The sequence below is a fragment of the Schistocerca gregaria genome, chromosome 5, assembly GCF_023897955.1.
Source record: "Schistocerca gregaria isolate iqSchGreg1 chromosome 5, iqSchGreg1.2, whole genome shotgun sequence".
Taxonomy (NCBI): domain Eukaryota; kingdom Metazoa; phylum Arthropoda; class Insecta; order Orthoptera; family Acrididae; genus Schistocerca; species Schistocerca gregaria.
This window is the reverse complement of record NC_064924.1, coordinates 137,935,902-137,950,867: the sequence shown is the minus strand read 5'-3', so window position 1 is coordinate 137,950,867 and position 14,966 is coordinate 137,935,902. Positions and strand designations below refer to the sequence as shown.

General features: G+C 41.2%; 1 protein-coding gene across 1 annotated transcript in view; it reads left to right on the top strand.

Annotated features, from left to right (window-relative positions):
* The window catches only part of LOC126272931 (beta-hexosaminidase subunit beta-like), a 117,949-nt gene that overhangs the window by 470 nt on the left and 102,513 nt on the right, over positions 1 to 14,966 (top strand). The gene's annotated exons all lie outside the window — the stretch shown is intronic.

Below are 14,966 nucleotides of genomic sequence, written 5' to 3'. Positions count from 1 at the left end.
TACGCAACTTCAGTTGTAATATGTATTTGAATCTTCCATACGTACATCGTTAAAAATGGATAGCAATTTGGATTCTGTACCTGGCGTGTGCAAAATTAACAATTTCGTTTAGATTCTACACTTTGCCTGTTGTATATTGACGCTTTATTACTGGTTATGTCTACCTACTTTGTATTCTGCTTGTTGTTCTTCCGATTTTCGCGTTTAAAAATGTTGCACAAACTCTTTTCCCACCTATATCCTTCCTGGTATTTAGTTATTCCATTATTTCTCGGCCTTGTACATAATGTTGTGAGCTCAGATGGAGATTTGGTTGTTTACTGTGCGACGATGTTGGTAAACAGTTATGGCAGCTGATCTGTTGAGACATATCGATTGTTGTTGTTGATGATGTTGTTGATGATGATGATGATGATGATAGTAATGCTTTTCAATGCTTAATGATAAACTGTAAGGTAGGCAGAACCCAGATACTTGAAGTATGAATTATTATAAAACTGCGTGCCATACAAACTAACGATAAATGGAAAATAAAAAGTGATATCTACCCACATACACAAAATATCGGAAGTAATGGCAACGTGAAGGCTAACCATGTTTCCATGCCTCTATCGAATGAGTGAGTATAGTTTAATAAAACAAATATTCCTCTATTTTCGGAAAAAGTAAGCAATATAGAAACATGAAAAGAACTAGAAAGAAACATCAAAGAATAGAAAATAACAGAAAGAACCTCTGAAAATAAAATACATTTGGAAGACTTTTAAGACAAAAGATCCAAGAAATCAGGAACAAGTTGGACAGATAGAATAGTCAGTTTGCCGGAATGAAATATCTCTCTCTCTCTCTCTCTCTCTCCACTACAGTATGCATGCTTAATTGGATGTACCTGTACGTGGGAATAGTTAGGCAAAGATTAAAGTACTTGCAGAGAATGGAGGTGTGAGGAGACTGCGTCAAATCAGTTCTGTACTGAAGAAGAATGCGACGACAAAAAATATATACAGTATCTCATGCTGTATTTGTACGTAAATTGTTGATTCATGGGAAACTTAATATTCCCTCTTCAGATGGCGTTTGCCGTAGGTGGTGAGGAAAAATTCGGAAAATGTGTATGCCCTCACGAAGATGGTGCACTCTACGTCCAGGTGAAAGGCCATTATATGAATGTGCGATGCCTGTTCTTTCGGAATCCGCAGCAATGATACACATTATCTAAATTGAAGGTGCAGACCATTGACACTTGTCATGGTTCAGTTAAAGCTGCCATTGCGATATCCCAGTTTGCGACCAAAGGTGGAGTGCGCTAATGTTCTCTCTTTATTTTTGATGATTTTGTTTCACCGCAGGGTCGCTGCCTTTAAGTACTCTTCAGTTGCTTTGCTTAGTGGAGTTAATGGCCGCGAAAAACAGGCACCCTAAATACGGATTAAAAAATGACCTTTTGATTCAAAAGCCACGAGAGCGTGGTAAACTGGGGAAGACGCGTTCTGATGCAAGGGCACTTCTTTCTGTCGAGGCAACTAAAATACAATCTTCAGTGTGTTCTAGCTTTTCAACTGTTTAAGAAGCGTTGTTAGTTGGAAAACTGTAAAATAATATTCTCAGACGCTTATTAACGCTTTTTTATGCTTTAATACGTGAAACTGCGTTGCAAAAGCAATCACACTTCTACGTTAATAGCGTAAGATTGAAGGCAATGGCACTTCATGAAAATGTCACCTACGAACCTCCATGAGATGCTTACGTGTTCTACGAAAGATGGGAGATGTTAGTTACAATAGGCGGTTTCCAACTTCATAATGAGTGCCAATAAATAGTTAAAAAGTGCATCATATAACCGATAGCTGGTTTAACGTTGACGAGGTGCTGTACGTTTCCGCCCTTGCTTTCTTAGAGGCTGTGGGCCGAAAAAAAGGGGACATCGTGGTTAACGTCCCGTCGACGACAAAGTTATTAGCGACGTGTCCATTTCGAAGGAACCATCCCGACAGTTTCCCTAAGTGGTTTGTGAAACCATGGATAATCTAGTTCTGGGTGGTCAGCCTTTTCTTAATTTAATTATGTTATCTTGAGCGAGTTGGCATAGTGGTTAACACACTGGACTCGCTTGTAGGATGGACGGTTCGACTCGCCGCTTGCCCATCATGATTTCCTGCGTTTTATGTTTTTTTTTTTTTTTTTTTTTCCAAAACGCTGATTGCGAACGGCGGGATGTTCCCTTTCAGGAGGATGCGGCCGGTAACCCTCTCCAAAGCAAGTTTTTGCTCCATCTGTAATGACGTTGTCGATGGGGTGTTAAACACTGCACTTCCTTCCTTTTTTCTTTTTTATACAGTTACAGTCTAATCCAAATAAGACCATGTAACAATTCCATACATATCATAACGTATCCCAAACTTTTTAAAATTTGGAATCAGCATAACAAAACTGTAAATTAAAATAGCTCGACAGTAATAATAATGAAAACAAAAATACAATGACAAGCTAGCAGTAAGTAAAGATATAAAGAATAATACAATTTTTTTTCTTTCTTCAATTTCGGCCACCTTTGGACCTTTCCTGATTCTCAATCTTTCCAGTATTTCTCAGTTTCTTCAGTCTGTTCTTTTCTTCTTTCATTTGCCCGTACAGCGATGCGCATTCTGGCCTGCCCCTGAAAACTCCGGAGTTCCATAATCTTCTTTTGAAAAGTTGGTGCGTCTAAAATTTGTAACGTTAAGTCCTTTTTCACATCCGTGAACCAAGTGATTTGTGTTTTTAGATTTGTTTGAAATGGTAAGTTTTTTTTGTAGTTTTCTATGAGTTTATTCCAAACACATGATGATACAACAAGATCCTCCTTTTCCTGAGAACATGACTTTTTCATTCTTGGTGTAGAGTTCTTCATTACTTCTTCTCATTCACGTACTTCCAAATTTTCTTGACCCAAGGATTTCCCGTAGTATCTTCGCTTCCATTTTTTCTCCTTTTTTCCCCCAAACTCTCCCACTTCTCCCTTTCTGTTGAGGGCTGAACATTGCGCTGCATAAAGACACTCAGCCGGCCGTTGTGCCCGAGCTGTTCTAGGTACGTCAGTCCGGAACCGCGCTGCTGCTACGGTTGCAGGTTCGAATCCTGCCTCGGGCATGGATGTGTGTGATGTCCTTAGGTTAGCTAGGTTTAAGTAGTTCTAAGTTCTAGGGGACTGATGACCCCAGATGTTAAGTCCCATAGTGCTTACAGCCATTTGAAAGACACTCGGGTTATGTGACAGTGTTGTAGTGGTTTTACTGAATGATTCTTTTATTCTGAATGTCCTTCGAAATTTATAAAATATTTCTATTTTCTGGTCTCAGTTGATGAGTGCTTCGGATTAAACTGGCAGAAAAAGTTGACATTGAACAAAGAAAATGGACCTTACAGGAGTAGGAACAACACAAGACTAGATACAAAGTAGAAAATATTTTAGGCCGAAGATTCACAACTGCGCTGTTGGCCACGCAGGAAAACCCTGGAACATGGGAACCACTTGGTCTGAAGATGGAAAAAGAACCCGCCCTGAAAGAATGGAAGTAATGTGTACACAAAGAAAAATTCTATAATGCAGCGCGTGCTGAAGTAGGGTCAAGCAGGAATAACAGTAATAAACATACAGACGACGTATTGGCTCATGCTACAGCCAACGGTAGGAATCACGCGTTCGCGTGGGATAATTTGGGGAAATCCATGGAAATCTTAAATTAGGTTGGCTGTATCCTGTAATGAAGCGCCAATCTATTTGCTTGAACAGTTTTCTCAGCTTTTCACTTTATTTCAGTGGGTTAGTCGTACAGTTCAGACAATACACACGTATGTATTGAATTAGACAAACCGTACTAACGAAAAAAAAATACTAAATATTTTTGGATGTAGCGTTCTTGGGACAAATTCAAGTACTCTGGTCAAAAGAAGTGACAGCAAACATGAAGTCTGCCCGTTTCAAAAAGCCAGCTCCACTCGATAAGTGTACACCAGAAGAGTTATGCTTAGGGATACGTGTTTTTTAAATGTCGAAACACTACAACCACTCGAGAATACTATAACAGTAGGGTGAAATATGTTTAAGTGCGGAAGTTCCGATGATGAATTCAACAATGCAGACTGGTCAGAGCAGTGGCATCGGTAATCATCAAACAAATCAGCCGGTTGAAATCTCTAGATATACCCGACAATATCGCGTAAGTAATCTTATTACTGGGAGGTAGATGCTGTACAAGAATAACGGGTGTTGCTCATTTTGTCTAATGTCAGCGTTGGAACAGTACACTTTGTCGTTCATAACAAACGGAGCGACACGGCTAAATCTTTGAACTCTAATTTGCGACGACGTCGCTTCAAATGTCTGTTGCGGCCAACAAACTTAGAGGCTGATGAAGAGCTAAACCGAAGATCAGCTTTATCTGGTCCATCCACGTGCTCGCCTTTCCTTCCATAATTATTTTCTGTTGATTTTCCCCGTCTCTTCTCAAAATATTTTTGGTTGACACGACAATAAAGGCACCTAGAGATTTTGAGTTGCTCAATAGTGGATACATTTGTTCTTCTTTCGGTCCATTTTATGCTCAGCATCCTTTCCCAGCACCAAAGCTGAAATGCATCAATACGCTGTTTGTGTCTGGCCTTGAGGGCCCATATTTCGCAACCATTCGGAGTAGGTATTAAAATCCATGGAGAAGAAATAAAAACTTTGAGGTTCGCCGATGACATTGTTATTCTGTCAGAGACAGCAAAGGACTTGGAGGAGCAGTTGAACAGAATGGACAGTGTCTTGAAAGGAGGATATAAGATGAACATCAACAAAAGCAAAACGTGGATAATGGAATGTAGTCGAATTAAGTCGGGTGATGCTGAGGGAATTAGATTAGGAAATGAGACACTTAAAGTAGTAAAGGAGTTTTGCTATTTAGGGGGCAAAATAACTGATGATGGTCGAAGTAGAGAGGATATAAAATGTAGACTGGCAATGGCAAGGAAAGCGTTTTTGAAGAAGAGAAATTTGTTAACATAGAGTTTAGATTTAAGTGTCAGGTAGTCGTTTCTGGAAATATTTGTATGGGGTGTAGCCATGTATGGAAGTGAAACATGGACGATAAATAGTTTGGACAAGAAGAGAATAGAAGCTTTCGAAATGTGGTGTTACAGAAGAATGCTGAAGATTAGATGGGTAGATCACATAACTAATGAGGAGGTATTGAACAGGGTTGGGGAGAAGAGGAGTTTGTGGCACAACTTGACTAGAAGAAGGGATCGGTTGGTAGGACATGTTCTGAGGCATCAAGGGATCACCAATTTAGTACTGGAGGGCAGCGTGGAGGGTAAAAACCGTAGAGGGAGACCAAGAGATGAATACACTAAGCAGATTCAGAAAGATGTAGGCTGCAGTACGTACTGGGAGATGAAGAAGCTTGCACAGGATAGAGTAGCATGGAGAGCTGCATCAAACCAGACTCAGGACTGAAGACCACAACGACAACAACAAAAGAATGAAGCCACGAATTGTTTAATAAGCCGGATCTCTGCGGTGTTCCTTATTGCTCAGTTATGCCAGATCTCGGTCAGCTGTTTCATCGCCACTCATCCTAGTGTGATCTAGCGTCTTATCTCGTCTTCACAAGTTCCCGTGTCGCAAACTGTTGACCAAAGATAGGCGAAAGACCAAAGATAGGCGAAAGAACGCACGACTTCCAGTCCTGAGAAGTTGACCTGTGCTGCTCGATTATGAGTTTGGACTAGCTGAGATTGATGTCTGATCCGTATGATAGACTAATGTCCTTTACGTTTGTTCGTAGCTCAGCAAGTTCATCTTCACTGCTGGCTAAGAGCACCTTGTCGCCAGCAAATCAGAGGCGCCTTTAGTCCAATCATCAAGACATTTCCTAATGACATGTTTTGCATAGATGATGTGCAGTTGGAGGAATAGAATACAACCCTATCAGGCACCTTTCGATACAATGAAGAAATCAGACGTGCCAGCGCGTGTGCTCATAGCCGCAAGGTAACTATGGTCTAGGTTTCTAATCAGTGCTGCAAATTGTGGTAGGACATCGAACTGTCAAGAGTTTTTCATGCTAAAATTATAACTGTATACAACAAGAGTTGAACCTGAAGTTTTACTCTGCTTGCTGCTACCAACTAGTCAATGGGATGCGTGTAACCGCAAGCCCTCCGAAGCGATGTAGTTCAGAAACTGAATGCTCCCATACGCGGCGTGTGTGGGCGCATCGTAAACTCGAGCACTTTGCCGGACAAGCAACCGAGGTCGTAATGTGTTCATGACGCAATCACTACAGAACAGCAAAGGTCACTGCTTTAAATCGATGAGTATTCTAGAATACCACTGATATTTAAAAAAAATAGTAGTATTATAAAACATTTTTATCACTTTTGCTGGTGGCACAGCTCCTGAAATGGCAGAATGGTGCATAGAAATTATTTTCTTGTTAATAATGAAATTGCATTCCGCCATCCAGCATCATATTTCCATCAGACCGACGAGAACGTTGACCGACTGCATTGTTTAGAGGTCAGTGACCGATATCAAAATTACAGTTTGCGTAATTACATTGCCCGGATACTGACGGAAAAGATCGGTAAAAGAGATATCAGAGACGATGAAATAAAGGTTCGATAAAGTAAATACCAACTGAATACTAGTATGTTCAGTTGTGGTCACCAAACAATTTGTCGACGACTCTCTTTCGCCGCAGCCTGAAAAGGCAGTACAACGTAATAAATGGAGATGTGACGTTAAAGGAAGTGGTCAGTACGAGGTCCATTCAAGTTCTAAGGCCTCCGATTTTTTGTCTAATTAACTACTCACCCGAAATCGATGAAACTGGCGTTACATCTCGACGTAATCACCCTGCAGACTTACACATTTTTCACAACGCTGACGCCATGATTCCATGGCAGCGGCGAAGGCTTCTTTAGGAGTCTGTTTTGCCCACTGGAAAATCGCTCAGGCAATAGCAGCACGGCTGGTGAATGTACGGCCACGGAGAGTGTCTTTCATTGTTGGAAAAAGCCAAAAGTCACTAGGAGCCAGGTCAGGTGAGTAGGGAGCATGAGGAATCACTTCAAAGTTGTTATCGCGAAGAAACTGTTGCGTAACGTTAGCTCGATGTGCGGGTGCGTTGTCTTGGTGAAACAGCACACGCGCAGCCCTGCCCGGACGTTTTTGTTGCAGTGCAGGAAAGAATTTGTTCTTCAAAACATTTTCGTAGGATGCACCTGTTACCGTAGTGCCCTTTGGAACGCAATGTGTAAGGATTACGCCCTCGCTGTCCCAGAACATAGACACCATCATTTTTCCAGCACTTGCGGTTACCCGAAATTTTTTTGGTGGCGGTGAATCTGTGTGCTTCCATTGAGCTTTGTTTCTGGATTGAAAAATGGCATCCACGTCTCATTCATTGTCACAACCGACGAAAGATTCATGCTGTCGTTGCGCGTCAACATTGCTTGGCAACATGCCACACGGGCAGCCGTGTGGTCGTCAGTCAGCATTCGTGGCACCCACCTGGATGACACTTTTCGCATTTTCAGGTCGTCATACAGGATTGTGTCCACAGAACCCACAGAAATGCCAACTCTGGAGGCGATCTGTTCGACAGTCATTCGGCGATCCCCCAAAACAATTCTCCCCACTTTCTCGATCATGTCGTCAGACCGGCTTGTGCGAGCCCGAGGTTGTTTCGGTTTGTTGTCATACGATGTTCTGCATTCATTAAACTGTCGCACACACGAACGCACTTCCGACACATCCCTAACTCCGTCACCACATGTCTTCTTCAACTGTCGATGAATTTCAATTGGTTTCACACCACGCAAATTCAGAAAACGAAGGATTGCACGCTGTTCAAGTAAGGAAAACGTCGCCATTTTAAGTATTTAAAACAGTTCTCATTCTCGCCGCTGGCAGTAAAATTCCATCTGCCGTATGGTGCTGCAATCTCTGGGACGTATTGACAATGAACGCGGCTTCATTTTAAAACAATGCCCATGTTTCTATCTCTTTCCAGTCCGGATAAAAAAATCGGAGGCCTTAGAACTTGAATGTACCTTGTAGATTACGTGATTCAAACAGGGCTACTATAATTATATTAACACGATTATTTAACCAAAAGTTACAGATACGAGAGCGACACTTATATTTTATAAAACGCCCATCGAAAACAAACGAGAGAAAGAGAGGATCACAGCTTCTACTTTTAAATAGTCCCAAGACAAGTTACGGCGAATGCCTTGCTTTAAAAGAGCGTTTGTTATCAAAAGTTTCGATATATAAATATTCCTCTGGAACACTCCTTATATGAACAGTACAAAAGTATATTTTTATACAAGGTCTACAACTTTGCTTCCGCCGTTTGCCGATAGGTGGCGACGACAGTAAGTAGAGATCGAAAGAAACAGACCGCAGGCGTCAGGCAGTTAGCTTGTAGCTCGGTCAACATAACCTCATTCAAACATGCAATGTCTCATGAAGTTGTTCTTGATTGAACATGTCAGTTTACGAGCCTAATTCTCGCCATTTGCGGGAGGTGTTACTGCCTTGTTTAAATATGAAGGAAACAGCGGCTGAGTCTTATCGAATGCTCCTAAGTACGTATGGCAGGGACGCTATTAGTGAAAGAACGTGGCGTGAGTTGTTTCAAAGCTTCAAGAACGGTGATTTTAATGTCTCAGACCGGCTTAGTGATGGAAGAGAGTATGTTTTCGAAGATGCAGAATTGGAGACATTGCTGAGTGAAGACTCGCGTCAAACTCAAAAAGAATTGGCACGATTAGTGTGAGTGACACAGCAAGCCATTTCAAAATGTCTCAAGGCTATGGGCATGATTCAGAAAGAAAGAACCAAGAGACGTTGAACGGCGTTTGTGTGCTTGTGAAAGCTGCTATAGAGGCAGAAACGGAAGGAATTTCTGCAACGCATTGTGAGGGGACGAAAAATTGGTTCATTACGATAACCATAAACGCAAAAAATTATGCGGATATCCCGCCCATGCTTCCGCGTCGACGGCCAAACCGAATATTCATAGCTCCAAGATTATGCTCTGCATTTGGTGGGACTAGCTCGGCGTCGTGTACTATGAGGTGTTAAACCCAAGTGAAACTATCACAGGTTATCGAACGCAATTAATGCGTTTGAGCAGAGCATTAAAAGACAAGCTGTGAGGACGGGGCGTGAGTCGTGCTTGGGTAGCTCAGTCGGGAAAGAGCACTTGCCCGCGAAAGGGAAAGGTCAGGAGTTCGAGTCTCGGCGCTTATCAAAAGAACCGTCGCGGAATTTGCCTTAGTAAATTTATGGGACAAGAACTTAAAACATTGACAAACTTCCTACATCTATGCATATTAAGCTGCATATTGAATTCAAATTTCGAAACAAGTTTTACCCTGATTTTCAGATAATTTACAGACATGAGTACCGGAAAACGCGATCTGGCTCGGGAATTTTAATGGGAATGGTAGTGCTTCTGCAAGCGCAACGTGAATGTCACTGAAAAGTTTATGGAGGAAACATATTAACAGATCTTAGCCAGGAATGCTGTCGGAGTAATTAATAGACATGTAATGGGCCTCGTGCAAGACAAATGTATTTCTTATCTGTACGTTATGAAGCTAAGCACCCAGAGTAAGAACTTTTTATTCCTGTTAAACAGCAACGAAATTTAAGTAGAGGGATTGATATGGCTCAGCAAACTGCATCACGACAATGTAGGGCGATAGCTGTAAATATTAGGTAGCTGAAGAGTACATGGCAAAATAAAGCAATTGCATTTCTTTTATTGAAGCAGAATCATTAAACGGGAACAGATAACAGCGAAGAAACCCAGTACTGTTGCAAATATATGAACAGACGTGGTTGTATGATCAAAGAAAGGGAGCCTTTTAATGCAATAAAATATACCAACGCAGATTGCTGTAGAAATGTTTAAAAATATTAGAGCATAGGCAGCGGCATGTGGACCATTGCGGTTAGTCTCAGGCCCGGCATACTACCGTCAGTTATGTAGTAGTTTAACAAAAACAAAAAGTTCAATGAAAGGGTCGTGTGTGTGTGTGTGTGTGTGTGTGTGTGTGTGTGTGTGTGTGTGTGTGTGTGTGTGTGTGTCTGTGTCTGTGTGTGTGACAGAGAGAGAAGGGGGGGGGGGGGGGGGGGAACCTCTAACCATAGATGCTCACGGATACGTTAGTCACAACTGGATATCTCCGTCTATTTGGGCACATGGTTCCGAATTGATTCTAAAGGAATGCCAAATTTCAACACTATTTGAACAAATGCGAGACGAATAATTTACTCTTCGTAAGCATGGTTCGAACAGCAGTACAATGTACAGCAAACGAATGTGATACACGGTGAGATTAGACTATATCACTCAAAGACGACGTAGCGTGTTGAAAATGCAGATCTGCGTTCTTGTTCGTACAATATGAAAAACTAGCACCAGAGTGGGTTTCCGTTGCGATCACGTTGTCTCGAACTGAATTTTTCGTGGCGAGCACTCCGGCAACCCAAAGTCGCTAGGCTCTGCGAGACATACTACGCTAAGCGGCTCAGACAACCTGCGTCTTGCAGCTACCAGAGAAATGGTTGCTGATTGGCTAGCGTTCATGACGTTATAAGAAAGGCAGAAAATCTAGTGCTGTCTGTTGACTTGTTGAGGGGGAGGAGGTTAGTGTTTAGCGTCCCGTCGACAACGACGTCATTAAAGAACTGTCTATTCACATCTCCTGTACAAGTTACTCACAATCCCTATTATCTATGGAAAATAAATTTAAAAAAAACGTAATAAAAATAACTCAGTACTTTAGCTCTTAAAAACTACAGCAACGTAAAAGCGTTAAGATAATAAACTAATGGCTTTAAAAAAAATCACTAAAAGACCGTTGGTATGGACAACGATATTTAGTTAATTAATTAAGCAAATCAGCGTACTATCAAACCTGTTAAGCGCCATGAACTTCCAGTGACCAAAGATTTAAAAGATAGTCATGCGCAAGAGTACCTACATTATTTAAAACGTACTTAAGTTCTGCCTTAAGGCTGTGGAAATGTTCCTCTCGTGCTACGAGTACATTATTCATTTGCAATTTGGTGATGGTCAAGTCATTTTTGCACAGGATGGGGATAACTACATTGTTAAAGAGTTGCACGCAGAATATCAGAATTGGGGCTTCTCAGATGACACGCCATTGATTAAAGATTCGCTAGATAATGCCAAAAAACAAATAAGAGAACTGCAGAAATAAGCAGCCAAAGTAGGACTGCAAATATGCTTTGAAAAAAACGAAGTTCATGACAAACATCTGTGATGCTCCTCAAAATATCGCAGTTTACAACAATACAATACACAAGACAGATTCCTTTAAATACCTAAGAGAGTGGATTACATACAAGGCAAAAGACAAAATCAGCTATAGAAACTAGAGTGCACAAAATGGGAAGAGTGTTTCATATGACCAAAAACGTTTATTACAAAAATCCTTGTTCTGGAACACAAAGTTAAGACACTACCAAACAGTGGACAGACCTGAAGCTCTGTATGCGGCAGAAACACTTCAACTAACAAGAAATGGAGATCTTGAGAAACTAGAGAAGGTCAAAAGAAGAATTTTAAGAAACATACTGGGAGCTAAAAGAAAGGATAATGATGAATACAGGTTAAGACCAAACAGAGAGCTACACTTGAAAACTGCAGAACTAACTGATGTAATGAGAAAGAGAAGACTACAGTTTTTTTTGGACATATATTCCGAATGGATAACAACAGACTAACCAAGCGGATATTCACATTACTCAATAGCTACAAATCGAAGGCCGCATGGGTCATTGAAAAGGACACGGTAAACGCTGGAATTGCAATAGACACAATAGAAAACAGAACAAATTTCAGAAAGCAGTTCAAAAGGCAAAATTTCTGGAGAGAAAGAAAACAACTAGACGAAAGTGGACTCAAGAAGAAAGGGAACAACACTCTACAAGGATGAAGGAAATTTGGAAACTAAAGAAATCTAATACAATGAAGGGTAGTCAAAATTGATTCATCGTACTCTCCAAATGGATTATTCAAAAAAAAAAAAAAAAAAAAAAGACGGAAAAAGAAGAAAAATTGGAGTTTAACCGTTAATTTAGTGAAAACGAAATCTTCGACTACAGAAGGAGTGAATCAAGACCTGACGTTAGATTTTCGGCTAGTAAGGTCTGCGGACTCTCACAATAGTCTGGGAGTCATCATTAAAATAAATGGAGACAGCGAAAGGGAAATTAGGAACCGCATTTGCGAAGGTAGACAAGCAGCCAAAGAATTAAATGGAGTTTTGTGGGGCACATATCAGATCAGAAACCTGGATTAGGATGTTTAAAGCGACGTATGGAGCAGAAACATGAGAAATAACTCAAAGAATTAAAATGAACTTAGTGTCAATGGACACGAGATTTTAGAGATGTTGTAGGTTTAAAATTGAAAATGAAGACGTACATACGAATGAATCTGAACATCCTTGTAATGCATACCATTGAAGTGAATAGATTGAGATTGTATGGTCATGTATGCTGTTTGAGTGAGAGCAAATGTCCTAAGATGATGCAAAGGATTCAAAGAACAAGAAAAGAGGAACTTCCGAAGTTCGTATGCAAGAAACAATAATGATGTATTAAATCACAATAAAAAACAAAACACCCAGAGTGCACTTTTGACAGCTTCCGCCCTCTTGCAGAAACTTAACCGCTGTTGCATACAAGATTGATTCAACTGCCTTTAAATTTCTTATAAAACAGAGTTATCGTGGAATCTGCCCCATTGCGCAATGCGCCATAGTCTAAAAGGGACCAGATAATGATTCAAATAATAGCTCTTGCCTGTGAACAATACACGAAGACGAATCCCTTCTAACGCAGTTCCAAAATGCTGCCCACGGCAGATTCCAAACGACGCGATGTTCACAGCTGAGATAGACGTGGTGCAAGCATCTGGCAATAGCAAAGTGCTCGCACCTCTCTTCTTCGTACTACGGAGCGTCCATGCTTACTGCTTACTGAGCTGTCGGCGCATTCTCTGCAATCGCCGACTGATAATGTTCACACTTCCGTTTCACACTCTCCTACTCTCTGGCTTCGCGCATGTTCTTCGTCCTCTTTGACGATAGGCGGTCTTGAGGAAACAAGAGGTAGCACGCTGTAGCGAATGCGTTTAATCTAGCGGAGCCGGCACGGTAGCTCAGCGTGTTCGGTCAGAGGGTTAGCTGCCCTGTGTAATAAAAAAACTGAGTTCACCCATCAACAACAAACTAAAACGGGTGTGTTAAGACGTCCGCCCCGAGCAGGTACAACAGACGAAAGCGAACAAAATGATATTAAAAAAAAGGTCGATACTGACGGCTCACTATTTGTGATAAGTTGAAAAATAAGGCTCGTGTTACACGGTCTAAGGAAATGCTCAAAAAATTCTACAGAGAAAATCCAAATTCCAAGAACAAAATCGTAACAGGAGATTAAACTTGAACATATTCGTACGAACTGTGTAAAGTAAGCGGCAGTCGACTCTTTTTGGGTGTTCCAAGTTGAACAGAAACCGATAAGTGTTTCGTTCGCGAAACGCCGCCAACAAAGTAAACGCTTGGTTTTCTGTTTACACTGACCGTGAAGCGATCATTATTTCAGAATTATGGAGGAACAGTTAATGCTGTATCTGTGTGCAATACTTTGTTTGGCCCCAAGTCATCCATGGAATCAGGAAAGACAACCGAAAACGTGGCATCATTCTTAAAGCATAATAATGCCAACAGTCAAATAGAGCGTCGAATAATTGTTTGAATGAAAAAAAAAAGTGTGGAATTGACGTTTCATTGCCGGTGTTCACCCAACAACTTATTTTTGTTATCTTGTGTGAAAGAAACATGCTTGGAGGACAATTCTTGTCTCAAGTAGCTGTTGAATCTTATCAAAACGTACCGAAAACAGAATGAAACAATTGTTTTCTACTATTTGTTCGAACATATACAGATGTGTAAACTTTAAAGCTGAATATTTTAAGAGAACTGTAAACCCATTTATAACAAAAACAGTTCCCTTTCAATTTCTACATCTACATCCATACTCCGCAAGCCTCCTGACGGTGTGTGGCGGAGGGTACCCTGAGTACCTCTATCGGTTCTCCCTTCTATTCCAGTCTCGTATTGTACGTGGAAAGAAGGATTGTCGGTATGCTTCTGTGTGGGCTCTAATCTCTCTGATTTTATCCTCATGGTCTCTTCGCGAGATATACGTAGGAGGGAGCAATATACTGCTTGACTCTTCGGTGAAGGTATGTTCTCGAAACTTTAACAAAAGCCCGTACCGAGCTACTGAGCGTCTCTCATGCAGAGTCTTCCACTGGAGTTTATCTATCATCTCCGTAACACTTTCGCGATTACTAAATGATCCTGCAACGAAGCGCGCTGCTCTCCGTTGGATCTTCTCTCTCTCTTCTATCAACCCTATCTGGTGCGGATCCCACATTGCTGAGCAGTATTCAAGCAGTGGGCGAACAAGCGTACTGTAACCTACTTCCTTCGTTGTCGGATTGCATTTCCTTAGGATTCTTCCAATGAATCTCAGTCTGGCATCTGCTTTACCGACGCTCAACTTTATATGATCATTCCATTTTAAATCACTCCTAATGTGTACTCCCAGATAATTTATGGCATTAACTGCTTCCAGTTGCTGACCTGTTATTTTGTAGCTAAATGATAAGGGACCTATCTTTCTATGTATTCGCACCACATTACACTTGTCTACATTGAGATTCAATTGCCATTCCGTGCACCATGCGTCAATTTGCTGCAGATCCTCCTGCATTTCAGTACAATTTTCCATTGTTGCAACCTCTAGATACACCACAGCATCATCTGCAAAAAGCCTCAGTGAACTTCCGATGTCATCCACCAGGTCATTTATGTATATTGTG